Consider the following 25,684-nt stretch of genomic DNA (forward strand, 5'->3'; position numbering starts at 1 on the left):
TTCCCAACCATTACATCAAATGTGAAATAATCTCTTCAAGGGAAAGCTCATCTTCTGAGACATATTTGCTCTTCAAACATAGAACGCATTCACAACATAAATTATTAAATCACTGATATATGTGTTACTATTTAGGCAATATATATTTGAATAATATGTTTTCTTTGTATATAGCACACTTCTACTATTAAAATTTTAAAAGTTATGCTACATGGCTATTTTTCTATTTCTTCATGATGAATTATTTCTTGTATTAACTCTATATAGTACTCATGGAATCTAAATGGAAGCCAGAAAGTGATCTGAGAATGACATCGGTTTATATAAAATATTACATATTATTAATACAATGATATCAATTATACAAATAATTTTATGTATTAATTATAATTATATATAATTCTAAAATTGATATAAAATGTTTATATTGGCTATAATTGAGCTCTTCCCTTATATGTTAAACGATATATCTATAAAATGTTACACCTTTCAGTCTTTGAGACATTTTAAAATATCTTTAATGTTTCACAGCCTTGATTTTGAGAATAATTCATCACCTGTTTACTGTTTATATCATTATTTACTTAGATTGGAAGATTTAAGATATAATGCTGTTTTTACTATTAATATCCTCCTGAAGTGGTTACTATCTGTACTTCTTATAATCTCATTAAAGCCTCTGAATAAATGCTCATTTTCTATGCTATTAGGGAATATTAGTTTTCTTCTAGGGTAATGTTACATAATAAACAACCTTCCCAGAACCTCAATGGCTTAAAATAATTATTTATTTAAGCCTTAGTGGTCTACATGTAGGTCAGCTACTCTCAGCTAGGATATTCTGAACTAAACTGGATGAGAGACTTTTGATCCATGTGTTTTCATTCTGGTAGTTTGGCTGAAGCAACAATGGCTAACTATGGTATGGCATTTTTAAGGAACGAGTTGGAATCAGAAACTCATAATGCCACTCTTTAAGGCTTCAATTCAGAAATGGCATCCCGTCGCTTTTCCATTGGTTAAATGAAGTCAAATATCTGTGTTTAATATCAATTCCTTATGGAAGTAAACTCTATAAATACTATGCCTTGGCAGGAACTTGGAGGAAAGGAAGAATTTATTGATAAATGCTATAATCTGCTGGTAAGGCTTGCCAAGAGACATGTGTTCTCAGTTGGGTTTAGCCAACCTGTATTTATTATGCTTTTGTAGGATTCAGAAAATTCATACAAGAGAGTGTACAGTTTGAGATACATAATATGTGAATCCTGAATAACCTTAAGCCTAGACATGAATATGAATAAACATGGATAAGAATAAACTCAGGATAAGTACATGAGATGACTAAGGAGAAGAAGAGATTAACTGCATGTGTTAATTATCAATGCCTAAGTAAATGAATATACCTCACAAAATTAAATAAATGTATATATTCAAATATGTGAAGATCATCTTGTTAAAATTGGATATAGGAAAAATTTTAATTGAAGCCATTATACTGGCTTACTTTTAAATATATAGTTGAGAAACTATGAAAGCATTCAGTCAATCCTCTTGTTCATGGTTGGTTCCCTATTATATTTAGTGATCTGAAGGGACATTTTATTGAAAAACAGAATCTCTGGATTGGAAGAGTCCTTAAATGACATGAGAACCTCAGGCAGTTGTGTAGGAATAAAATTAAGATGAATCATTGTACACAGGCAAAGCCACTTTTGTATCTAGTAAATTTCTGAAAATTTCCTGCATACTTTCTGTGCATAGGTTCAAGGACTGTTCCTAGATTCTCATTTTGTACCCTGACTTAAAAGAAAGTTTTATTTTGAATCTTGCCAATTATGCAGCACAATGTTCAAACATTGTTTACTTTTTGGGTATTTTAAATAGTACCAATAAAGCACATTGGCTTTCTAGTTTTTAACTTAATATTTCTAAAACATAACCCAATAACAAGACAGAAAATTGACGGTCACATTTTAGGGAAACTCAATGCAGTAGTTTTGTTTTATTTTTTTATTTATTCAATTTTTTTGTTTTGTTTGTTTAGTTACTGTTAGGCAAAAAGTAAGCAAAGTGTTTTTATTATGAAGAGAAATATGTTTTAGAATTTCAGAAGACAAAAAGAGATCATACATTTTTATGAAAGTTCTCTACATGGTAACTTAAAACAACCTAAAATAAAATCAAACGTTAAAATATATTATGAAAATATTTTAAATAGCATCACTCAAGAACTGTGTGGATCCAAATAATAAATTCCAAACATATTGTTAAAATTACTTGTTTTGCCTTAAGGCAATCAAGAATAAAACCAGACTGATGTATCTTTTTGCAGGAACATTGTTCTATGGAAGACCATCAAGACTGAGGTTTTTCTGAAAACTTCTAAAAGCTTAGAAGCCTAATACAGGAATGTTAATAAAACGTGCATTGGCTTTCCACTATATAGGCAAAATACTCTGGAAGATCCACTGTGCAGATATACTCATGCACATAAACTAGGAAACCAGGTGGGGGGAGTATTAAAATTTCAAAATACACATTTTTTAAATTTAATTCTATTGTAATAAATACATCATCTAATTTATTTCTGGTTAATAGAAGCTTATATTTGGTCTTTCAGTTTTTTTTCAGATAAAAATTCATTTTTGCAGAAACCTTTTCTTTAATTTTACTTTAAAATTTTGTACTAGAAGTCTGTATCCTTTTACCAATCCCATTTTCCTGCTCCCCGGCCCCTGGTAACCAGCCATTCTCTGTTTCTATGAGTTGGACCTTTATATGAGTTGGAACACAGTTTTCAAAATTATCTGAAATAATTTGGAAAGGGATTGAAATAATAAAGGGCTCTTACTAAAATGAGATTGAACATTTTGCTTCAAATACCTTCAAAATAATTATTGTGTATCAGTTAACAATTTTGGAATTTGGGGTAAAAATTGGTGCTTCTTGGGGCACCTGAGTGGCTCAGTTGGTTATGGGTTGTACTTCAGCTCAGGTCATGATCTTATGGTTTGTGAGTTCAAGCCCCACATCGGACTCTCTCAAGTTAGTGTGTAGCCAGCTTCAGATACTTTGTCTCCCTCTCTCTGCCCCTCCCCTACTCACATTCACCCTTTCAAAAAGTAATAAACATTAAAAAAAGAGGAAGGAAAATCGGTGCTTATTATTGTCCTTAGAGCTTTTTAGCTATGGATAATTCATAAGGAATATTATATCATGAATGGACTCCTTCAATTTAGAGAAATATCTATATTTAAGTTTATGGAAAAATCAGAATATAGACTATAAATTTGAATGTTATTAAAAGAACAAATGTTTTAAATGTTTGTATCTGAAAATACATACTTTTAATGATTGTATTTTTACTTTTATTTATTTATATTGAAGAATAGTTGACACACAGTATTACCTTGGTCTTAGCTGTACAGCATAGTGCTTTATCAAGTGTGTATGTTATGCTCTCTACTCATCACAAGTGTAGCTACTATCATGATCACCATACAATGCTATTATAATACTACTGACTAAATTAAAAGTTGGATTAAAAAATATGTATTTAAATTTGGAAGTTTACTCTTTAACCATGATAAAGTATAGACTTGTGATTATACTAGCATATTAAAAAAGAGTACAATCGTTTGCAAATGTTTGCTTTGTACTTAGGTTTATACCTTTCATAGGTTATTTTCCAAAAGCTTTTTGCCTCAAACATAAGATTTATTTTGTGTATGCTTACACAGGGAACATAGCTGAATTAAAAGCGTTTGTTGCTTTTTCCCCCTAATCCATCTGAAGGAGATTAATAGAGCTACCATGATGACAATAATAACTGACGCTTGTTGAATGTTTACTAGACACCAAGTATCTCTCTTGCTACCTTATACATAGAAACCTTTGTTTAATACAAAATTGAGCATAATTTCTTAATTTTATCTTCTCCCCTTCTGTGTTAGATTGGATAGACATTTGATAAAATTTTATAATGAAAGAGCTTCCACAATCCTTTATCTTAACCTCTTCATTTTTGGAGGTAAGAACTCTAAAGATCAGCTAGTTTTGTGGCACATTGGAAGTCACCTGCCATCTGCTTGAAAGTCCTAATGAATAAGTTTCATCTTATTATTATTTTTTTTACAATTGAGATCCACAAAGGTAGGTATCATATTCTTAACACTAATTCTATTAGTAATCTAGCCTGCAATTTTATGGCTATAGAAACTGACTTCTAAAAGCAGTAACAGAATTTAAAAATATAACACACTCCTTGTAAAAGTTTATTAATATATATTGAAATTCATACTTGACGCTGATTATAAAATAGAATGAGTGATATTATTCATTTATTTATTCAACAAATATTTATTGAGCATCTTCTAAGTGTACAGTCTCTGTGATCCATTAGTAAACAAAACAGACAATAAACACCTGCCTTCATGAAGACATTTATTCTAGTGGGGAAACAAAAAATAAAGAATCAGTGAAAAGTATCCCTTATATTAAGCAGTGGTAAGTGCTAAAGAAAAAAAAAAGTGACAAGGTAGGGAGATACTAAGTGCGGGAGAGGGGAAAAAATTCTAGTTATGGTAGGCCACAATGTCTCCCTGAAAATGTGATTTTTAAAAATAAAGATCTGAAGGAAATGCAGATGTGTGTGGGAAGAGCATCCAAGGCAAAGGGAACAGAAAGGGCAGAGACTTTAATGTGGGTGTGTAGCTGGCAGGTTTGAAAATTATGGAGGAGGAATAGGAAGTGTTGAGGTAGATGAGCTCTTGATGGAACAGGAAATCAGATTATAAATGGTTTTACAGATCGAGTTGAAGATATTAACATTCATGTTGAGAAAGAAAATAAGTATCAGTTGACTTTTCAGTAAAGTCACTTAGGGGAATCAATACAAGCATATGGTTCAAAGATTGAACCTCAGGGTTCCTTAATATTTAGGTGTTAGATAATTTTAAAAGCAAAACAAACAAAAAAAAAACAAACAAAAAACCAACTGAGGAAAGATATCCAGCAAAGTGGAAGGAAAACCAGGCTTGTGTTTTGTTTTTGTTTTTTGTTGTTTTGTTTGTTTGTTTTTTAAGAAAAGAGGCCAAGTGAAGAAAGTATTTTAAGTTAGAGAGAATAGTCTATGATTCCACCTGGTTCTGATACAGCAAAAAATGTAAGGACTGAATTTAGCATTGGACTTAGCAGTGTGGCAATTAATAGTGATCACAAAATGAGCAGTTTTGTTGGAGTTGTGGCAATAAATATTTGATGATCGTGGGCTTCAGAGAAAATAGGAAGAAAGACATTCAAAGAATAAAAAAATAGACAGCTATTTCAAGGAGTTTTGCTTTATAATTTAAAGTAACAGAAGAATGAGGTGATAGCTATAAGAAGTGGTATCAATATCATTTCTCTTTATAAGATGAACAACATAACTTCATGTTATTTTGATGCTGATGGGTTATGTTCCAGTTGATGGGGAATATTTGATAATTAAAGGAATAAAAAAGGAATTGCTGCAGCAATATCCTTGAGAAAGAAAAGGGAGATAAGAGCGTGTACACATGGAAAACCTGTATTTAGTTGGAGTGCAGTCCATCCTGATGATGGAAGAGAAGTTAGAGTATTCAAATAGAAATGCAGGAAAATAGATGCGAGGGGAAGATGGTGGGTGGAATTTCTCTTCTGACTGCTTTATTTTCTTTAATGAAATAGGAAGAATGGTCACAAGCTGACAGTGGGAACTGAGAAGTTTGAGGCAAAAAAGGACCTAGTACAACAACATCTAATAGAACAGTAAAAGAGTGAATGGACTATAGAAATACAGTATGAGTTAGTGCTCTTGAGTTTATAGCTAGTCCAGATGGTTGGGAGTTCCCTCCAGGCTGGTACAGCAGTGCAGGCTTAGATGTACAGCTCTTGGAGATTTGAATTTAGCCATAATTATGGGTTAGCTAAGAGAGAAAGCAAATATGACAGAAAACAAAGGAGTTGATGTTGCATTTAAGTGAGAGATTTTGTAACAGCAATTAAATTTAAGCTTGATAGTAAGAGAAGTGTGAGTGTTGGATGAGGGGTGAGAGATAAGGAAAAATGGTAAGATCTCACTGGTTTCAAGCCATCGTTCGAGTTGGGCTTTCAGAAGGATTGAGCTGTAAAGATAGAACACTGTAGTATGGCATGCTTGAAATTGAGGTTTGGGGAGAGTAATAGTGATTAGTAACAAAGTCATGGGTATGATCACTGAAGTGAATTCTGAAGTTAACCATCAAAAAGATGGTTGAGAAGAAGAATGGAAAGGTCTCGGTCTTAGACTTTGGACTTTGAATTCACTGCTGAAAAAGTAGTGTTGGAGAGAGTTGCAGTGAGCCAAGAGCTAACATTCAAAAAACAAAGGGAGATGACTGGGGAGGGGGGACAGGGAGAGCAGCCAGAGGCACGTTTGTTTGTTTTTTATTTTACAGAGAGAGAGCATGAGAGGGAGAGAGGGGTGGAGGGAGAGAGAGAGAGAATTTTAAGCAGGCTCTATGATTAGCATGGAACCCAACGTGGGGTTCAATCCCATAACCCCGGGATCCTGACCTGAGCCAAAATCAAAAGTCGAATGCTCAACCAATTGAGGCACCCAGGTGCCCCAAGGGGGTGTTTTATAGAGAAAGGAGACTCAATCATCTGGAATAGGATAATGAATACAGAAAAGGCACTTATCCTACTTTGAGTCCCAGGCTTATTAAGTCTGCAGAAGAAGCAGTATCTTCAGGAAAGAGCCAGATTTAAGTGAGAACAAGACAGTGGGAGAGACATTCAAGGAAGAGGTTGAGGTCAATTTTTCTAATGATTAAACTTGAGAGAAAAAAATATGGATAGGGGATGGATAATGAAGATTCAGAAGATATCTTGGACTGGGAAGAGATCAAAGATGATATAATCTAATCTTTTATAACTTGAAGTCTCTTCACAATATAACTAATACTTATCCAGTCTCTATTTGACTATTTCCTGTGATTGGTTTTGTACAGAGAAGCCCATTTCAAAAAAGAGATATTTTTCTATGTTCAAAGATACTTCCATTTGCCTGAAAATTAAATAAAATCTATCCGACACAGGTTCCTTATGATTAGAACTCTCCCTTGCTTCCTGTCTCTACTCCCTCTTTTGATCGTTTGATTCAAACTCTCTGGTTTGCTTGCTGTCTTCCCTCTTCAGGTTCTGAGGCTGGACAGTTGTACATCTCCTAGTTACTTGTTTCAAATTACTTAATTTCATCAGCTGACCATCCTAACAGCTACCGTCATTTCAAGCAACTTCAGTGAGTTCCAGTTGTCTTACTGCTGATGAGTTGCCTTCTACTTTCACATTTTCCCTCCACATCCAGCTTCTTTCTGGTCATGTCATATTTACTCTAACTCTTTTAAAAACTATTCTTGACTCCCTTGTTCTAATCTCATACACACCTGTCAAGACTGCAACTATGGACGAATCCCTCTCTATGCCTGTATTCCAACAAATAAGCATCAAACAGTAAATTGGAGGTATTATAGTTTCACATTCACCAAACTCAAGTGGGCTTTCCATAATGCATTCAAGAAACTGTTTCCCCAGAAAGTTAACTCTGCTTATTCCCACGATAAAATGACATTTTAGCCGCTCTAATTAAATATTTTATTACTTCTTTCTCCTCTCTACTAATCTCAGTGCATGGCTTCACTTCCTACCAGAGAGAATACATCATACAGTAACTACTTAATCATTGGCTACCAGATCTACAAGTTAACCTGCGGGGCGCCTGGGTGGCTCAGTCGGTTAAGCGGCCGACTTCGTCTCAAGTCATGATCTCGCGGTCCGTGGGTTCGAGCCCCGCGTCGGGCTCTGTGCTGACAGCTCAGAGCCTGGAACCTGTTTCAGATTCTGTGTCTCCCTCTCTCTGACCCTCCCCCATTCATGCTCTGTCTCTCTCTGTCTCAAAAATAAACATTAAAAAAATAATAAAATAAAAGTTAACCTGCTGTCCGCCAGCCTTCTCATGACCATGAAGACAGTGCTACTCCAATCCAAATCCAATCTCTTCCATGTGTGCTTCTTTGTCCCCAGTGTATTTCCAGCTCTCTGTCTCCTGCATCTCAGCATCTTCATTTCTACCACATATTCTCTGTGATCAGTCAAACGTGTTTTAGTGCCTATAAACTTAAATAAAGCAAGAAAGCCTTGACCTGACCTCATGTATCACTTTAGCTATGACTTTTAACTGTCTTTTGTTTCCTGCTATTCTTTCATAACCAGCTTTTCAAGGAATTTTTGTATGTTTTTGTTTCTTTCATTTATACGATTTCAACTTTCTCACCTTCCATTTGATTTTCCATTCTTGCCACTCTTGGGCTGCACTTGCAGGGTTATCAATTAGTAACATGTTTCTGTCGTAATTTAGTTGTCAAATATTTTACACAATTGAGCACTACTTTCTTCCTGTGGAGATCAAGAGAATGTTTTATGGTTATATATTCTCAGGCTCTAAAATTCAAGTGATGACAGTATGTAATTATTTTAACTTTTATTATTATTTTTACCTTATAACCACAGTTAGATTTTGAGTTCCCATTCTGCTTGGTAGCAAAAAAAAAAAAAAAAAAAAAAAAAAAGTAACTGAATCAATTCTAAGTAAATTCATTTGCTTGAATGTATTTTCAGGCTTAGGTTTTAATTCAGGGAAATCAAAATTGCCTTTCCCCCTCCTCCTTCTGTTCTTCCTGGATTGGTTTAATTTCTGAAATGTTTATACAATTCAATAATATCAGATGGTAAGGCATCTGGATTTCATCCTTCCTTTGTCCTAGACCGACATCTGTTGCAATGTACAATCATGCCCCATGTCCCCACCACATTGGCATCTGCTGAAGTTTTTGTATTCCCACCTGGTTTCTTGACACACATCCTTACGCTGCTCTTTGTTATAATTTCCTCTCATCATGACCACGGATCCCTTCAACATCTGCTTGCTTTCTCTCTCTCAGCCAAGTGTCTTGTTATCAGAGGCAAAAAGGAATTCATGTTGTGCTTTCTCCTGTTACCCAGGGACCACATGAGACTTGCTGTGGCTTTCTTGAATCTTCTCCCTCTTCAACAGCAAAGAGACATCTCAGCCCTCTTGCTCCAGTTTTACCTGGCTTACTAGGGAATCCTAAAAGGATATTTTCCATTGTCCTGGAAAGGATTAGGGTAAATAAATCCTTTATTCATGGATCTCCAACCTGTTTAGTAGTTTCTGTAAATACCCCCTTTAATTTTTAGTGATTTAAGAGTAGAAAAGACAGTGCATAAAACTTCTCCTTAGGTCCTACCAAGGTGTAAAGGATTCTCTCCAACACATTGTTCAACATTTTTCTTTACCAAAGGGAGTAATTATTCTTATTATTCTAATGAGGGGGAAGAGTGATTTAATGTTTCTATTCTTCCAATGCCTTGTCTGTTACATCAGTAACCTAGCTCTTATTAAACGAAAAACCAAAGATTTACGATCTCTGCTTTTAGGTCTCTGTTTTCACTCATCTCAGCTGGCTGGCCTCGGGGCAAAAAAAAGGACCACATGTTAAAGGTTAAAATACTTGATGAAGATTAGAGGGAAAGATTTACATTTCTGCTCACAGCAGAATGGGTTTTCTGCCCCTCTCTTTGGGGGAAAATTATAAATGCTGAATAGATTAACACATTTAAATGTATATTGAGGAGCTGGATAGAAAGTAAGGAATACTCTGGGGCAAAACCAAATGAAAGGAGAAAACGGGAAGTAATAAGTAATAGCTGGTACTAGCTTCCATGTTGAAAGCAGTTGCAGATCCCGGTGAACTTGGGTTTCACTTTTCATAGATTTACAGAGCATAGAAAATAGGGGCGCCTGGGTGGCGCAGTCGGTTAAGCGTCCGACTTCAGCCAGGTCACGATCTCGCAGTCCGTGAGTTCGAGCCCCGCGTCAGGCTCTGGGCTGATGGCTCGGAGCCTGGAGCCTGTTTCCGATTCTGTGTCTCCCTCTCTCTCTGCCCCTCCCCCGTTCATGCTCTGTCTCTCTCTGTCCCAAAAATAAATAAAAAACGTTGAAAAAAAAATTTAAAAAAAAAAAAAAAAAAAAGAAAATAGAGAGATAAGTCAAGTACTTTCTTAAGTTAGGAAGGCTAAAAGATTATAATCTCATCATGAAGCTGGGTCCACCAAATTGGCCAGTTCCTTGATGTAAGTGTAAAAAATATATAAATGTACATTCACTGAGGGTTTTACAAGAAGACATTCCTATCTTAAATCCTAGTGATGGATAAGAGGGACAGAAAATCCTTCTAGCTCAAAAACCAACCCTTATATTGTATTAGAGCCTGAATTTACCTAATTATGTGATGTGAAAGACTTTAATGCAACACTATACTTTAAAACGGTCCTGCACTGGAATGGCCCCCAATCGCCAGGCAGAAATAAGTGCAAACCTTCTCTGAAAACAAAACAAAACAAAACACTGTCTTTAGTCCAAGCCGCAAATAATTCCCACAAGTAAAAATTTAAGAAATGCAAATGTATAATAAAATATCACAAAACTTCCAAAGAAATAAGGTGCCACACAAGCTAGAGTCTCCAGAAATGTGACAGAATGTCAAAACTGAATATATAAAATAAATATGCTTCATGGGTTGCATAAATAAATGGAAAAAAAGTACTGAGAAAAAGAAAATAGAGAATATTAGAAATTGGAAAGATTTAGCTAAAGACTCAAAAGATTGGTTCAATATTGTAACTCTTGTTTTAGGCTAGGGTGCCTGGAAACAGACTCTGAGATACACATTTCCATGCAGGAAATTTGAGTGTGTTCTTGGGGGGAAAAAAAAAATTCCACAGGGCAGTAAGAGAAGCCTGATTAGGTGATACAATTGCAACAGGAGCTTCAGATGATCTTACCATGAACCCTGGACCTACTCCTAAAATTACTACTCAAAGCCAGACACATTTTTAGTGTCTCTATTATACAGAATAGCAGCCATCCAACAGATAGAATATAAGGTTATAAGGGGAAAATGAGATCACAGGTATGAAAATTTCTTAGGAACTCGAAAAGTTCTATGCACATAGTTATCATGATTACCTATCCAGAAATCAAAAGTACAGCCTCACTAGAGTCAGATAATATCAATTCATTTCTGACTCTAATACTCACTAGTTACTGGACTGAAAGAAAATTACTATATTTCTCTTTTCCTCAGTTTTCCCATATCTAAAGTGAAATGGATAAAAACAACTTTGTAGGACTGCTGTGGAGGAGAGGAACATAACAAGAATAAGCATAATACTATACAATAATAGCTTATTAAATATTATCTGGTACAATAAAAGTACTTTTAAAAAGGGAGAGGAGGAACATAAGCATAATTCCTAACTTACCATCTGTTTCACCTTTTCTATGTTTCCTTTGATATGCTATTTTAATTCCCTGTCCCTAAGACATTTTCTGACCATAGCAAATGCAGAAACCTAATTCCCACTCCAAAAGCAAAATAATATTTTGCTGAAGTTTACCTTTATTGGGATGTAGATATTCTGCAAACTCAACAGGACTCTTTCTCTGACTTTTTCTGTACTTTTACAGAGATTGAAGTTGCCCATCTTACCTTTGTTGTGGCAGCATATCACATATTTGAACAGTGATACTATTTCTTGGGCTAAGCATTTGAGAATAGAGTGATTTGTTTTCTCTTGCTACTATCCTGACAAAACAAGCGTAGATTATATAGCATTGAGATTTTTACTAGCAGAAGCATTCACTATTAATCAAATTAACATTGAAAAATTTGTTTTTTTAAATCTGTGCCCTGGAAAAGATTACTTATAATTTTCTTCTTGGTTTATTTGTTATCCTACTCTTAGAACAGATTAGTTACAATTGTTTCATTAAGCCAAGTTCCTTCATTCTGACCCTTTGAAAAGAGCAAAATTCTTACTAATTTTTATGGTTGAAATTTTCCACCCATCCAGTAGAATTGGAATATATCTCATAAGAAACTGATTCACAGTGGGTTTCCTTGCAATAATAAACAAGTACTTGTTTTATTCTTTGTGTTTGATCAGATTTATCTTGTTCTCCTCTAAAGAAAATCTGGGGCAAGTTGGCCCCTACGATAAGCTGTCAAGATGAAAAATCCACACTGTAATGTCAATTTGCAATCCTTGTGGTTCAAAGGATATTTATGGCACATGTGATTTATTTTTCAATCACCTAAGATTTAACAAAGAAACTATATCATGATTAATCTCAAAAAATTGAGAGGTAATTTATTTTTACAAATTCTGGTTGGACAGCAAAAGCATGTCATTTCTAAAGGTGCTATTAGGAACAACAATAGCATGCCAGCTATTGAAGTATGTATAGCCCGAATATTTTAAATTACAAAGAAAACCAAAGGCAACACCTGAGGAAAAACTAATACAGAAACTCCACTGTCATTTTGGGGAATTCTTTCATGGATACTGGATAGCTGAAGTGATGTGTAGCATCTTTTCAGGGCTTTTCATATGAGGTTAAACTTTTATTTTTCAAGTGCATGTTATCTTCTTGAATCCTTCTAACATGGTAATTTTAATACAAATTTTGGTTAATAAAATTGACAAAAATAAATTGGTTGAGATGAAAATTCAACAACGGAAACATTGGAATAGCTCCTATGTTTCAAATGCTGTGACTCTTGATTTTGGCAAATGACTTCTTGTACTTCTTAACATCAACTTAGGAAAATCTACTTTAGAATTAATCTCCTAATATTCACTTTCAGCTGTATTCTATTCAGGATCAAACCTGATAGACCTGCCTTCTGCTGAGTAAGTGCTTGGCTTCCTTACTTACACAATTTTATTTTCTTAATGATAACATCTATCATTGCAAATTGCTCCTGACATAAATTTTCCTTAAGGTCTTTCTCCTTGTTTTCTTGCAAAACCAATTTAGTCTTGTTTTAACTATAAAAACTAATAATTGAAAATTCTTGCTAAAGTGCATTATTCTATTACCAATTGTTCTATTGCCAAAAATTACATTTAATCATCCTTGTCCTTTTATTACAAGTATGTAAACAGTACATAATTTGATGTGTTTGAATAGATATTGAAGTATCTAAGATATAGTGTTAAGACAAAAAAAGTGAGTTTGAATATAGTGTGCTTTATAACTACAGCCATCTGTACAAATATATTTGTTTATTAGATAACAATGTTAAAACACATTGGTACGTGCATAAAAATCTGGTATAACATGCAGCTAATTTATTGAGTGAGATTATACTGAACATTCATTCCTTATATCCTTATGTGTTATATTTGGCAAGAGAGGTTTTGTTTTGGTTTGGCTTGGTTTAAAAATTAAAATGTTACATTTATTTTAACATAACTGAAAGTTTAGTGTGGAAAGAGAAGTTGGTTTGTTTTGGTTTTGGTTTTGGTAATAAAACACGGGGAAAAGACCAGAAGCATGTAGAACCACATATTAATAATGACTAATTCCAGGAGGTAGAATTATATGCAATCTTAATTTCCTTGCTTCTTGACTATATTTAAAATATGTGTTCATGTAAAAGAATTATCAATTTAGGAATGCAAGGTAGAATCATGTTAATGGACTAAAATCCAAAACTCCCTCATTTATGACACTTGTAAAAACATCTCATTCCTCATACACTTTTTTTGGAAATATTTTATTAATATGGTTAACTCTTGTTTTGATGAAATGTATTTATCAATAAACTGCCTTAATTGTGTGAGCATTGTTAAATCAGCAAACCAAATGTGACATCATAGCTAAGTTATTGTTTGACTTTCTCATAAGCTTTAGTTAATTGTGAGTGGATTGACAAGTGTTTTTTTTTAACTTTATTTTTTCTTAGTTTTCTTTTCTTTCTTTCTTTCTTTCTTTCTTTCTTTCTTTCTTTCTTTCTTTCTTTCTTTCTTTCTTTCTTTCTTTCTTTCTTTCTTTTCCTGGTGGTTGTGTCAGTTTTTGTTTGTTGGCTTTTTTAATAGGGTCACAGATAATGACAGTAGAATAACTCCATACCTTCTTTCATGTATAACAGGGAAAACACATCAGGAAGATTAGTTTCTATTTGTAAGAAACATTAAAACAATAAAAAATAAAAAAGAGTACTCAGTAAGCCTTGGTTTTATATATTTCTTTCTCTTCTGTTTTAATGTGCTAAATCACTGTTTCTTACCAACAGTATACACATTCGGGTGTCATTAATTCGTCTTAAATATATCATTTAAATACATTTGTTTTAAATATATCATTTATAAATTTGTTTACCTTATATCAGTAAATGTGCCTATTTTATTCCTAGTTATCCACTCTATTTTTCTTACTATTTTTGTCTTTCTTTGACTTCTGGCTTTCCTTTGCCTCTTCAAACATCTCCAGTAATATTTGAGATCTTTGATAGCTAATGGTAATGTCAGAGGACATTTCTGGATGCAAGCCAATCATAATGTCTTTAAGTAGTGTTTATATATCCCAAGGTTGCCAACTACTTACCAGTGCATAGCAGAAGATAAATGTATGCCACTCTACTAGCAAGGCTAAAAGAAGCCAAGCCATCTGACTGCTAGCAACCTAATTTTTACATAGCTGTTTATAATTCTCATCGTCATGTTATAGCAATATGATTTATTAATCCTTCTGGCATTTTTCTCCTTGACAGCTTCTCAGCTGCTGTTGCATCCTTCTTGGATGGGTAAGTTCTACATACTATTTTGAAACTGTGAGTCAAATTTTATGTGTTGAGACTTCATTTGTTTTAGGCACTTAGGCTACTAAAGTGGAAGAACTTGAATTTAATGCCATCAAAGATGAAAACAGGGTTCAATCATTTGAGAGACATAAAAATAAAGAAAAATAAGTTTGGAGATGTAATTGCAATGGAAATTTTCAATAATTTTAATTGAGTAGGTTAAAATATAACTTATATTACAGTTTTTACAGGTAGGCCACAGCATTTTACTCCAAATAAAAAATATACTTTGTGACCTTGGCAATCTTTTATGAATATTAAAATATTTTGATTCAGGATTACTTTTGTCAGAATTATTTAGAATTTTATACCTTTTAACCGTACTTTTACATTTTCAAGTTAATTTAAAATCACCAGTAATTAGCTATAACTACAATTCAAGATGGTACTTACTTATCCATTATGTTTCATTTAATTATAATAAAATTAGATTGATTGTTACATATCATAACATATCAATGCAATTTAGAAAGCTATTGGAAGGGAGAATGTGCACACACACACACAGTTGGTTTTGGTTTGTTTTTTGTAATAAGATATGGGGAAAGAATGACAAACTCCAGGAGATAGAATTACAGGCAATCTTAACTTCCTTTCTAAGAAAAATATGTATATATATATATATATATATATATATATATATGTATATAAAATATGTATATATTTACTTCTTATTTATATATTGCATATGTACACACATACACCAATGATTTACTAAGCTAAGCTCTAAAAATGATTGTTTTGCTAGAATTTATAGCCAAAAAAAGAAAAGATATAATTCCATAGTTCCCTTTGTCTAATAAAAGAAATGAAGTATTTTTGTTTAATGCAGACTGACACATTTTTTTTCATGCTGGTGAATCCAGAAGCAATTCAGACATATAAAATATATTATGAACTATCATATTGTCTACTATAAATTTACACAGACATTTTTTTAGATGAGTAACTTATAGTTTTGGGTTTCTATCTGATCTGCTGTCTGGATATTGAGATCCTTTATCTATAGTGTCGTGTCTTAAGTTAGTGAAAGTTTTGCTATGGAAAATGAAGATCATGTGTGTTCATGTTACTTCCTTATGATCTAATTTGGTACATTGAGTTTAAAATTGTGAGAGGAAGGTATAGTTTATCATGAGATGATCTCACTCAAAATTCAGGTGCTTTAAACTGGATATTGTCCAGTGATAAATTAGGTTTTGTCATGGAATTTTGAGATGAACATCTATAGGAGTATATTCTCTAGTGTTGATTAGAGAAAGATCTGTAATCTTTAGTCATTAACATTCTTCTGTGAAAGTTTTGGAGTGTGATTGTGTTTTCTCAACTATTCAGATGTTTTCTATCATATTTCTTCATAGAAATAAAACAAATGGTTAATTCCTAAACATGTAGGAAAAAATACAACCATGATGCAACTTACCATCTGTTTTAACTTTGGTAGATAGCTTGTTTTGAGATTCCAGAGTTCTTCGTCATTGTATTAGAAAGTCAGGGGTACCTGGGTGGCTCAGTCAGTTAAGCGTTCAACTCTTTATTTCAGCTTGCGTCATGATCTTGCGATTTGTGAGTTCTAGCCCCACATCAGGCTCTGTGCTGACAGTGCAGAGCCTGCTTGGGATTCTCTCTCTGTCCCTCTCTCTGCCCTTACTCTGCTCTCTTCTCTGTCTCTCAAAAAAATAATTAATTAATTAGTTAAAAAGAAAGCTATACTATTTTCTAAAGTATTTTAAACACAGCTGTTTGCAAGTGAGTACACAGAATAAGAATGGAGTGTTGAGGATTTTAGTCTCTGTGTCTATCCAATTTCTTGTGAAGTCTTTTGTCTGCTCTAGTCTAACTCAAAATCATTACTACTTATACCCAATTTAAGTTCCCTGAGAACTAGTAAACAACCAATGGAAAACCAATTAGGCAATTATCAATTTTCAGATAGCTTCTCATCTTAGAAAATGGGGGGAAAAAAGAAAATCTTGCATACCCTCAATCTCATCTTTTATAGTATATAATACTATAGAGTGGGAGATAATGGTCACAACATCCAGAAAACTTGAATTATTTTCATTTTTTTTAAGATTTATTTATTCTTGAGAGAGAGAATACAAGTGTGGAAGCAGCAGAAACAGGGACAGAAGATCCAAAGAGGGCTCTGAGCTGACAGCAGTGAGCGTAATATGGGGGTCAAACTCACCAGCTGTGAGATAATGCCCCAGCCAAAGTCAGATGCTCAACTCACTGAGCCACTCAGGTGCCCCATAAAACTTGAATTTGAAGTCACTTGTCTTCATTAACACAATAATGCTATCAAGATCTTTTAAAAGTCAGTGTTGATTTTTAAACTTTTAATAATTTGACAAATAACTTATGTTAATATTGTTAAAATGACATTTCACCGAAGCAAACTCTATTTCCCAAAATTAGCACAACTTATTTTCTTTCTGAAGTCACATAAACAAATTAATTTGTGATTGTTGATATTACATATATGGTGGGGAATTTTGAGCCATTATGGATATATATATATATATATATATATATATATATATATATATACACATACACACACATATATATGCCATATATACATGTTTATTACATTGTAATATCTTACATTGTTTTATATACATATAAATACATTGATTATGATATTTGTAAGACATATTATATGTATTATAATCAGTGCATGTATACAACTAATGCTTAAATATTCCTTATAAAGTTTTAGATCAGAGAAAGTGGATGCTCCATAAGATAGTTCTGGAAGTGATAGTAATGAATTTAAAGCATTAAAGCCAGTTTTTGAAACACTTATTAATGAATAAAGATTCATTTTAAAGAAAGTTATTAGGATGCTATAATTCTGTCAATATTTAGCTACATGGAACTTCACAATTTGGGTAGGAGCAGTAGTGTCAAAGAGGTCATTAAAGATTGTTGCATCTTGCATCTTGCACTTTACATATCACAAAATAAAGATTTACAAAGAATGATTCATTGTTTGGGAGCTAATTTCCCATTAACATTTGAATCATTATTAATGACAATGAAAGTATTTCCTATTGTTAAAAAATTACATGTAGTAAAAATCTATGAAAATGCATTTTTATTCAGGTTTGGATTTTTCAGCACCTTAAAAAGTACAGTTTACAATTCGTGGGTATTCTGTAGAACATATCCGGATAAAGGAAAAACTTACACGTGCTTATACAGAAGCCTTATTTCTCTAAAAACCCAAAGAAACTGCCTTGACTCTCTTTTGCTTTCCTCTTTTAATTGTTACCTAAGTAAGTTAAGACATACACATACTCAACTTGCAAACATGCAATGTCAGAAATATTTTCAGAGGTAAGAAATTTAATGACATGCTTCTTGCATATTTACCAGTGAACTTTACTGTAGTTGTTACATTTTATTTTTATCAAATTCCAAGAATTAAAAAAATTAAAATAATAATTTGATAAATGTGTAATTATGAATATAAAAGGAGAAGTGATGAACCTGGCAACATTAATATTTTTGTATTACAAAATTCAAAGAGTAGTAAGAATCAACTCTCTTGGCCAATTGTTATATAAATTACTGAATGAACACTATGTTGGGGTATCAGTGTACAACATTACTTCAACCTCAGTGTAGTACCTATGGTCTTCATATTCTCCTCAAGAAGGAGGAATAATAAGCAGGAAGACCCCTGAGTTTAGCATATACAGGAATATGGTAGACCTATGTTTTTCATATGCATGCCATTTTTCTCTCACTAAAATAACTCAATTCATTACATGTGTATCAATTAGTGGGGACCCAGCTCCCATCCCTTCATAACCCCCAATACCAGAAGGAGTGACAGACATATGACTCAGGTCTATAAAATCTGAGTCCCTTATATGATTAGTCAGACAGATTGATATAGGGCTGTGTGAGTAATCCAAGTTAGGTTACTGCTTTTGTCCTTATTTGCTATTCTAAGGGAACAGAATAAAGCAAACGGAGACAGGAATGGGAAACAGAATCCCTATGTCATGGTTTGAGACTTAGATTTTCTTCAATAACATTTGTTAATATATCCACTTTTTAAAAAATACATTGTTTTGAGATTGATTCTCGATTAATCCCCTAAACATATTGACTTGGTGGTATATGATACTTTGGGACTCGCAGATCATTCTCTGAGGTGGTCTTAATAATAGTATGTTAACTGAATCCAATTTTTTTTGTGTGACAAAGATCTAGACTTTGCACAGTATTTGTCAAAGATGGGAAAATGAAGCATTTAGATACATATTTTTTACAATGTGAATGTGTGTGTGCATGTGTGCCCGTGTGTTTAATTTTCAGGAAGTAAGTTAATTACAAGAAAAGATCCAATAGCAGAATTACAAGTATTCAGTCTTCTGTTGTCATCTAAAGACTTGACCTCAGTGTCAGATGTTTAACTGTTCTAAGGACACTGGCTCTGTTCTTCAGTGTCTTTTAGGATCTTCGGAGAAGCTGCTTGCATAGAATCTTATATGATCTACAGCAGTGCTAGTGTTCCCTCTCTTCCAGTTTACACCCTGCTTGTTTCCTGGTATGCACAGTTCACATCACCCTCCCTCCCGCTGTTGTCCTTATTTCTCTAGCTCTTGAGATAGCTGGTGGGAGAAGAGAACTATTACTAAACAATGACTGCAATGTGCTAACGTGCTCACCCATCCATAAGATTCTTCTATTTACTGTCCTTGTTATTTATGTTGATATTTGCTTAATTTAAGATGTACACAGTTAATATATGGGGTGATTTAGAAAGACCATGGAAATAAATATTATCCATGGTTCTTTCTTTCACTGAATTATATTAGATTAATAATATCTATGCTAATGATTCTACCCACACTAAACGTCATAACATCTTTATATCTACTCTTTTAAAATATACAATGGAAGATGCCAATAAAGCATGGCATGCTGTATGTTTTCAGTAGAATGGACTTGCACAATTGAGAGAATATATTTAGAATCCTCTGGCAGGCCCCATGGTTTCTGTTTGTTTTGCTTTTATTTTTACTATTAAAATTTTGATCAGTCTTATGTTATCAAATACCTTGTGGTCACTTTAAGACAAAAACACAATTCCAATTAGGTAAAATTGAATTGACTAACCCCACATAATAATCAAATGCTGAACCTAATTTAAAGTCAGATATTTTCCCTTTCTCCTTAGGGACCCTGTAATATAAAACAGAGCAATGATTCTTCATTCTTTACTGGCTAGCATTTCCTCAACCAACTCAGCTATTTAGCTAAGGACTCTTAAGTCTCCATGATCAAAAAAGAGGGAGGAGAAGAAAACAGATAAGAGCATTTTAAAAATGAATTCATGCCTTCTGGGCCAGATGCATTGATTCTGTCAAATTTTTTTTTTTGTTCTTATGGATCATTCCTGTGGCTCTTTTGTTGCTAGCTCTGTTCCTTGGTATGAGCAAGGTCTCCCTCCATTATGCTTTGTCAAGGTAACCCTCACACACCAATGTAGCACATACCAGCAGCCTTGGCTAAGGCTTGGAAGGTCATCGTTTTGGACAAGATGCCATTTTAAATGACAGGCCAGTGCCTATTGCTAGACGCATCCCTGGTACTTTAGGTTCTCGAATTCTTTAACCTATTTTTAGGGCAAGTGGTGTGATTGTGCCCCTGCAACTTTGCACTATTCCATTTTAGCTTTTTCAAGCATGAGTCAAGAACCATGTCAACGTCACTCCCGCTTCAGTGAAATATACCCGATCCCTTTATTGGCCTGTTAAAACTTCTTTTCCTGACTTTGTATTAGTTTTACCCTCTACTTTTTGAAGTGTGAATGTAGGAGGGATTATGGGGGTGGACAAAGCATACAACTTACTGTTCAACTTTCTCCAAAGAAGTCTTTAAATATTCTGGCTTTATTTTCCAAGTCCCAACCATCTGTGTCCTTGATGTGACTGAGGGGTTTCATTTTAATTGTCAAGTTGAATTTCTTTATAAATGATTCATTTATTTTGTATTGGTGACTAAGCAAAAACAGAATTGTGTTTCATAGTTTAGAATTTCCTTCACTAACTAATGAGTGCTTTAAGGTCATAGCCATGTCTTTTATTCCTTTTGTTTTTCCTTTTGCTCCTGATACAGAAAAGTCATCATGAATTCTTTTTGGACAGATGATTGAGTCATACTTTGAAATGAGACAAAAGAGAGTAGGGAGCTAGATCATGACAGGAAAAAACTAAATCTTAGAAAATATAAATGTTGATATTAATAGGACCTAATTAGAGTAGTACTTCAAAGGAAATATAACATATAAAGCACTCCGTAGTTTAAAACATGTCACAGATTTCTTTGACACTTCTATCAGGTCAAGTCTGTGTTCACTTTCCTTGGACCTTGGTGGCCTTTGTGACTGCCTTAATGAATAAACTTCTTAAAGAAGAAGTGATATTGCATTGCTCTAAGGCTATATTTAAAAAGGTCATGTGGCTTTTGTAAATCTCTCTAGGGACATTTGCTTTGGGAGACTTCAGCAAGCAGGAAATCTAGCTATCTTTTATTTTTAATTTCAGTATAGTTAACATACAGTGTTATATTAGTTTCAGGTATACAATATAGTGGTTCAACAATTCTATACATTACTCAGTGTTCATCATGATAAGTGTACTGTTTATCTCCATCATCTAATTCATCCTTCTCCCTACCCACCTTCCCTGTGGTAACTATCAGTTGGTTTCTATAGGGAAGAATCTGTGTTTTGGTTTGTCTCTTTTTTTTTTTCTTTGTTTTATTTCTTAAATTTCACACATGAGTGAAATCATATGGTATATGTCTTTCTCTGACCGACTTATTTAGCTTAGCAGTGTATATATAACCTCCATATTCCTCCATGTTGTTGCTATCTAGCTATCTTAAGTATACCGTGTAGAGAGACAAAGCAAGAGACTTAAAAAAGGAAATATTTAACTTTAAGTCAAATTTAGAGAAAATATTAAGTCAGGTGAGACCAACTAGCTGAGAGCATTCAAAATTGGATTCATGAAGAAAATAAGTGATGCCATTATTTTAGGTCATGATTTTAAACTGCTACACAGTAGTAGATAACCAGAGCAAGAAGTATGAAATATTGAGAGCGTTTTTTCCTTGAGAAAATGGATGAAAAATGAACTGGTTACAGAGTTTGTTTTACCATTATGGTTTAGGTCAAGATTCCTCAGAGCAGCCCTACTGACATTTGGGGCCAGATAATTTTTTGTTGTGGGGAGTTTCTCTGTGTATTGTTAATAGTTTACCGGCATCCCTGCCCTGTTCTACTAGATGTCAATGGTACATAATCCGCCCACTTGTGACTACCAAAACTGTTTCTGGACATTTCCAAATTTTCCTCTGGAAGCCAAATCACTCCTGGTTGAGAACCACTGGTTTAAATAAACTTAAGAAAGAATGGAAGGAGAAAAAAATGTTGTGAGAGAAAAGAATATAAAATGTTATAATCTAAATAGCAAGAATTTATATCAAGCCCCCTAATAGTAAGCCAGGAAGTAAAGATATTACTGAAACAAGCATATTCCAGAATTTGATGTAGTGTTTGCAAAATCATCAGAATGTTCATGCTACTCATACTTTTGTAAATCCATAGGATTAAAGCTCCATTAAGTTGTACAGTTACTGAAGTTCACCTTCACGATTTTTTTTTAAATTTCTGGTACTTTTGTTTCTCTTATTTCATGCTTCAGCTGATTTTTCATGTTATTTTGTATCATTTCAATAAAAACATTTTTATAAATGAATGGCTTTCCAAGAGATGAGTTTTGTCCCTCAGATAACCCCATAATTTAGCATTTGGGGCTTTTAAAAATGCTTATCAGGACACAATTACTAATTGAGACTAATGGGATATGCTGTACATTTCTGACAGTATAATCTACCTCTTCAAATTTTGATGATAATAATTGCCTGGCAACTTACAATTCAGAACATTATCAGAATTTTTAGTCATGGAAAAGGAACAAAAGGGCTAGGGTTTAGAGTGAGGGGACATTAGATTTTAATAAGAATCCTTGTTTTTTCTCCAGTGTGAATATTTTAAACTACTGGCATTATAGTCCTGAATTTTCATTTTTAGTACTCTTATATAAGCCATTTAAGGATGGGCTCTGGGTGCTTCATTGTAATTTATTAGATTTGTTTCAAACTTTTCTTTCTGAGCAAGGATTATTGTGAAAATTGTAATTACTAGTTTGTTTACTTTTGTAAATTGTTTAATCCTCCAGAGGAGGTTGGTTGACCAAAAAGAGAGCAAATGAGTTGATTTTGTTTGCATCTTGGAGACAATGATAGTGCTATTATTTCCTAACAATTCTGCTGCAAATGCTGTTTGTCACAAATGGTGAAAAACCATGAAAAGATTAGTGCAAATCCATCTTAGGTATTGGACAATATAATTCTATCACCATAACAATGAAAACAGCTCAGAATATACTATATACTGCTAAGAAATGAGACGCATTATCTGCACATTTAATGGACAAGAGACTTGTCCACATTCCCAATGCTAACATAATGGTGTTTCTACTGGAAGTCTAGGTAACCGAGTGCCTCATCATATTCTGGACTTAACTTTCAAATATACCAGACATTATCTTTTTCATGGTAATTGGTATGTCACTATTACAAGGCATATATCTGTCATCAGTTGACAGCTACCCCTTATCAGAGGAATAGGACATCCATTGCACATAGCATTCAAGTAGATTAAATCCATTTTTCTTTCTTTTCTTTTTCTTTTTTTTTTTTTTTTTTACAAACTTTACATAGTACAATGACATATAAATTGATTTGTAAGCTATTCATAACTTCTAGATGAGTTTACCTCTTTCATTTTTCAGGAAGTAGAGGAATTGTTAAAGCTGGATAGATCTGGCATGCTGGTATATTTGCCCTTCTATAATTGATTTTTATTTTAACATTACTCTCTTTTTTGCAAGGGCAAGTTGCCAAACAAGATGAGATAATTTATATTTTGTCACATTTGCTTTGAAGGATTAATGTACACCAACAAGAAGAATCAAAAAGATAATATCAGGCAGACCCAACTTTGAAGCAGAGAGGAAGTTACTCTCTAAAAACAAAATTAGACTGCATCCTGTTTATCAAAATAGCTTCTCAATTTTCACATTTATTTAATTTAATTTGGCAAATGTTGTCCTGTTTTATGTCTATGAGTACCTCCTCTACCAGATTAATGTTGGTTTACAAATGTTATTGGTAATTAGGAGGCAGTTTATGTCACATGTTTTAGAAAACCACTAGAATTTTTTTTATAATGGCAACAAACAGAATTCAGCATACTAACATGTTATGTTGTTATCTGCCCAAAACAATAGTTAGGTTATAAATGAATCAATTACCTTCAGTTGGATAAATTGAAACAAAGAAATAAAAATACAGAATCCAGTTTTATTCACTTGTTTCTCTGTCAGAAACACATTAAAACCATGTGATTTGAAAGTATGTTTTTTATAAAGGTCAGTATTTTCTCTCTTGAAATTCAGATGTCATTACTAGTAAACTTTAAGCATTCATAAACCAGAATAATAGCCTAAAGCTGATATCGATTTATGACGTCAAATAAATCTAAAGTATTACCAAAGTTTATGGGCAAAGTTATGCTAACATAATGGTGTTTCTACTGGTAGTCTAGGTAACCTAGTGCCTCATCATGTTATTTTCATGTTAAAAGGTAGTAAAGGGAAGTAAAGAGAAGAGATGTTTTTGGATATATGTGCAGTAAATATTGAGGAAAATAAATAAACACAGGAATAATACCTAAGAGCCTAAATTTTGAAATGTGGTTCTGTGATACTCATTTACTACTCTCATGCCTTTATATTGACACACATACCAAAAAGGAATAAGGTCAATTCTGTAAAATATTTTATATGTGAGTGATATATCTCTAAATCAATTAAAACGTATTATTTTAGTACTATTTTTGTATTTTCTTTAATTTGAGGAGCTACTTAGAAATTGTTATGTAAAGGGGCGCCTGGGTGGCTCAGTCAGTTGAGTGTCGGACTTTGGCTCAGGTCATGATCTCGCAGTTTGTGAGTTTGAGCCCCGTGTCGGGCTCTGTGCTGACAGCTCAGAGCCTGGAGCCTGCTTCAGATTCTGTGTCTCCTTCTCCCCTCCCCCGCTCATGCTCTGTCTCTCTGTCTCTCAAAGATGAATAAATATTAAAAATCAATTTAAAAAATTGTTATGTATAATTATACAAGATTTGACACTAATATGTGTTTAACTGTCCTGTGACTTATAGTTGAGTTCTTACAACTTTATAGTCATTCCTCAAATATATCAAAAGATGAGACAGTCTTAATTCTAATTATTATTTTGTTCACCATGTGTACTCACTATGTGTACTTTCTATAGTTTGCTTCTACCATAACTAAAATTATTTGGTATGCCAAAAAGATACTTATTTTTATGTATTTTTGTTGGGATTACCTTTTATTCTCTCCTCCCATCATAGAACACAGTAGATCACAGTAGTTTTTGCAAAGTAGGACTCAGTAACTTAGTGAATGAATCCATAAATGAAAAAATTAATGCAGAAATAGATGACGGGTGAACTGAATGATTGGTGAGCGAATGAGTACCATATGACACTTTTTTCCTGATGTTCTCTCTAGTCAGAAAATCTTTTCCCCTTCATCCATTATCTATGTATGTTTTCCAGGCTTCAGCTTTCCATTTTATCCTTCCTTGGTAAACTCATTTGATATCTTTATCCTAATAGCTATTCTTCATGATAAACATTCTTCAATGAAATATTTTTTGACATAGTTTATGACAGTGTTTTATATGTATCATTTCTATGCCTTCTCAGATTACTA

At 33.4% G+C, this 25,684-nt stretch overlaps 1 protein-coding gene across 4 annotated transcripts in view; it reads left to right on the forward strand.

Annotated features, from left to right (window-relative positions):
* The window catches only part of MGAT4C (MGAT4 family member C), a 729,331-nt gene that overhangs the window by 73,175 nt on the left and 630,472 nt on the right, over positions 1–25,684 (forward strand). For 2 of the 4 annotated variants that reach the window (XM_053894595.1, XM_053894597.1), the window contains exons 2-3: positions 12,792–12,837; positions 14,703–14,735. The exons of 1 other annotated variant lie outside the window; for it this stretch is intronic. The gene's annotated coding sequence lies outside the window, so the exon portion shown is untranslated. The remainder of the gene's footprint in view (positions 1–12,791; positions 12,838–14,702; positions 14,736–25,684) is intronic. One more of the 4 variants, XM_053894596.1, reaches the window with a different exon arrangement.

This window comes from Panthera pardus, unplaced genomic scaffold (genome assembly GCF_024362965.1).
Source record: "Panthera pardus isolate Hobbes unplaced genomic scaffold, ASM2436296v1 HiC_scaffold_6, whole genome shotgun sequence".
NCBI classification, from domain to species: domain Eukaryota; kingdom Metazoa; phylum Chordata; class Mammalia; order Carnivora; family Felidae; genus Panthera; species Panthera pardus.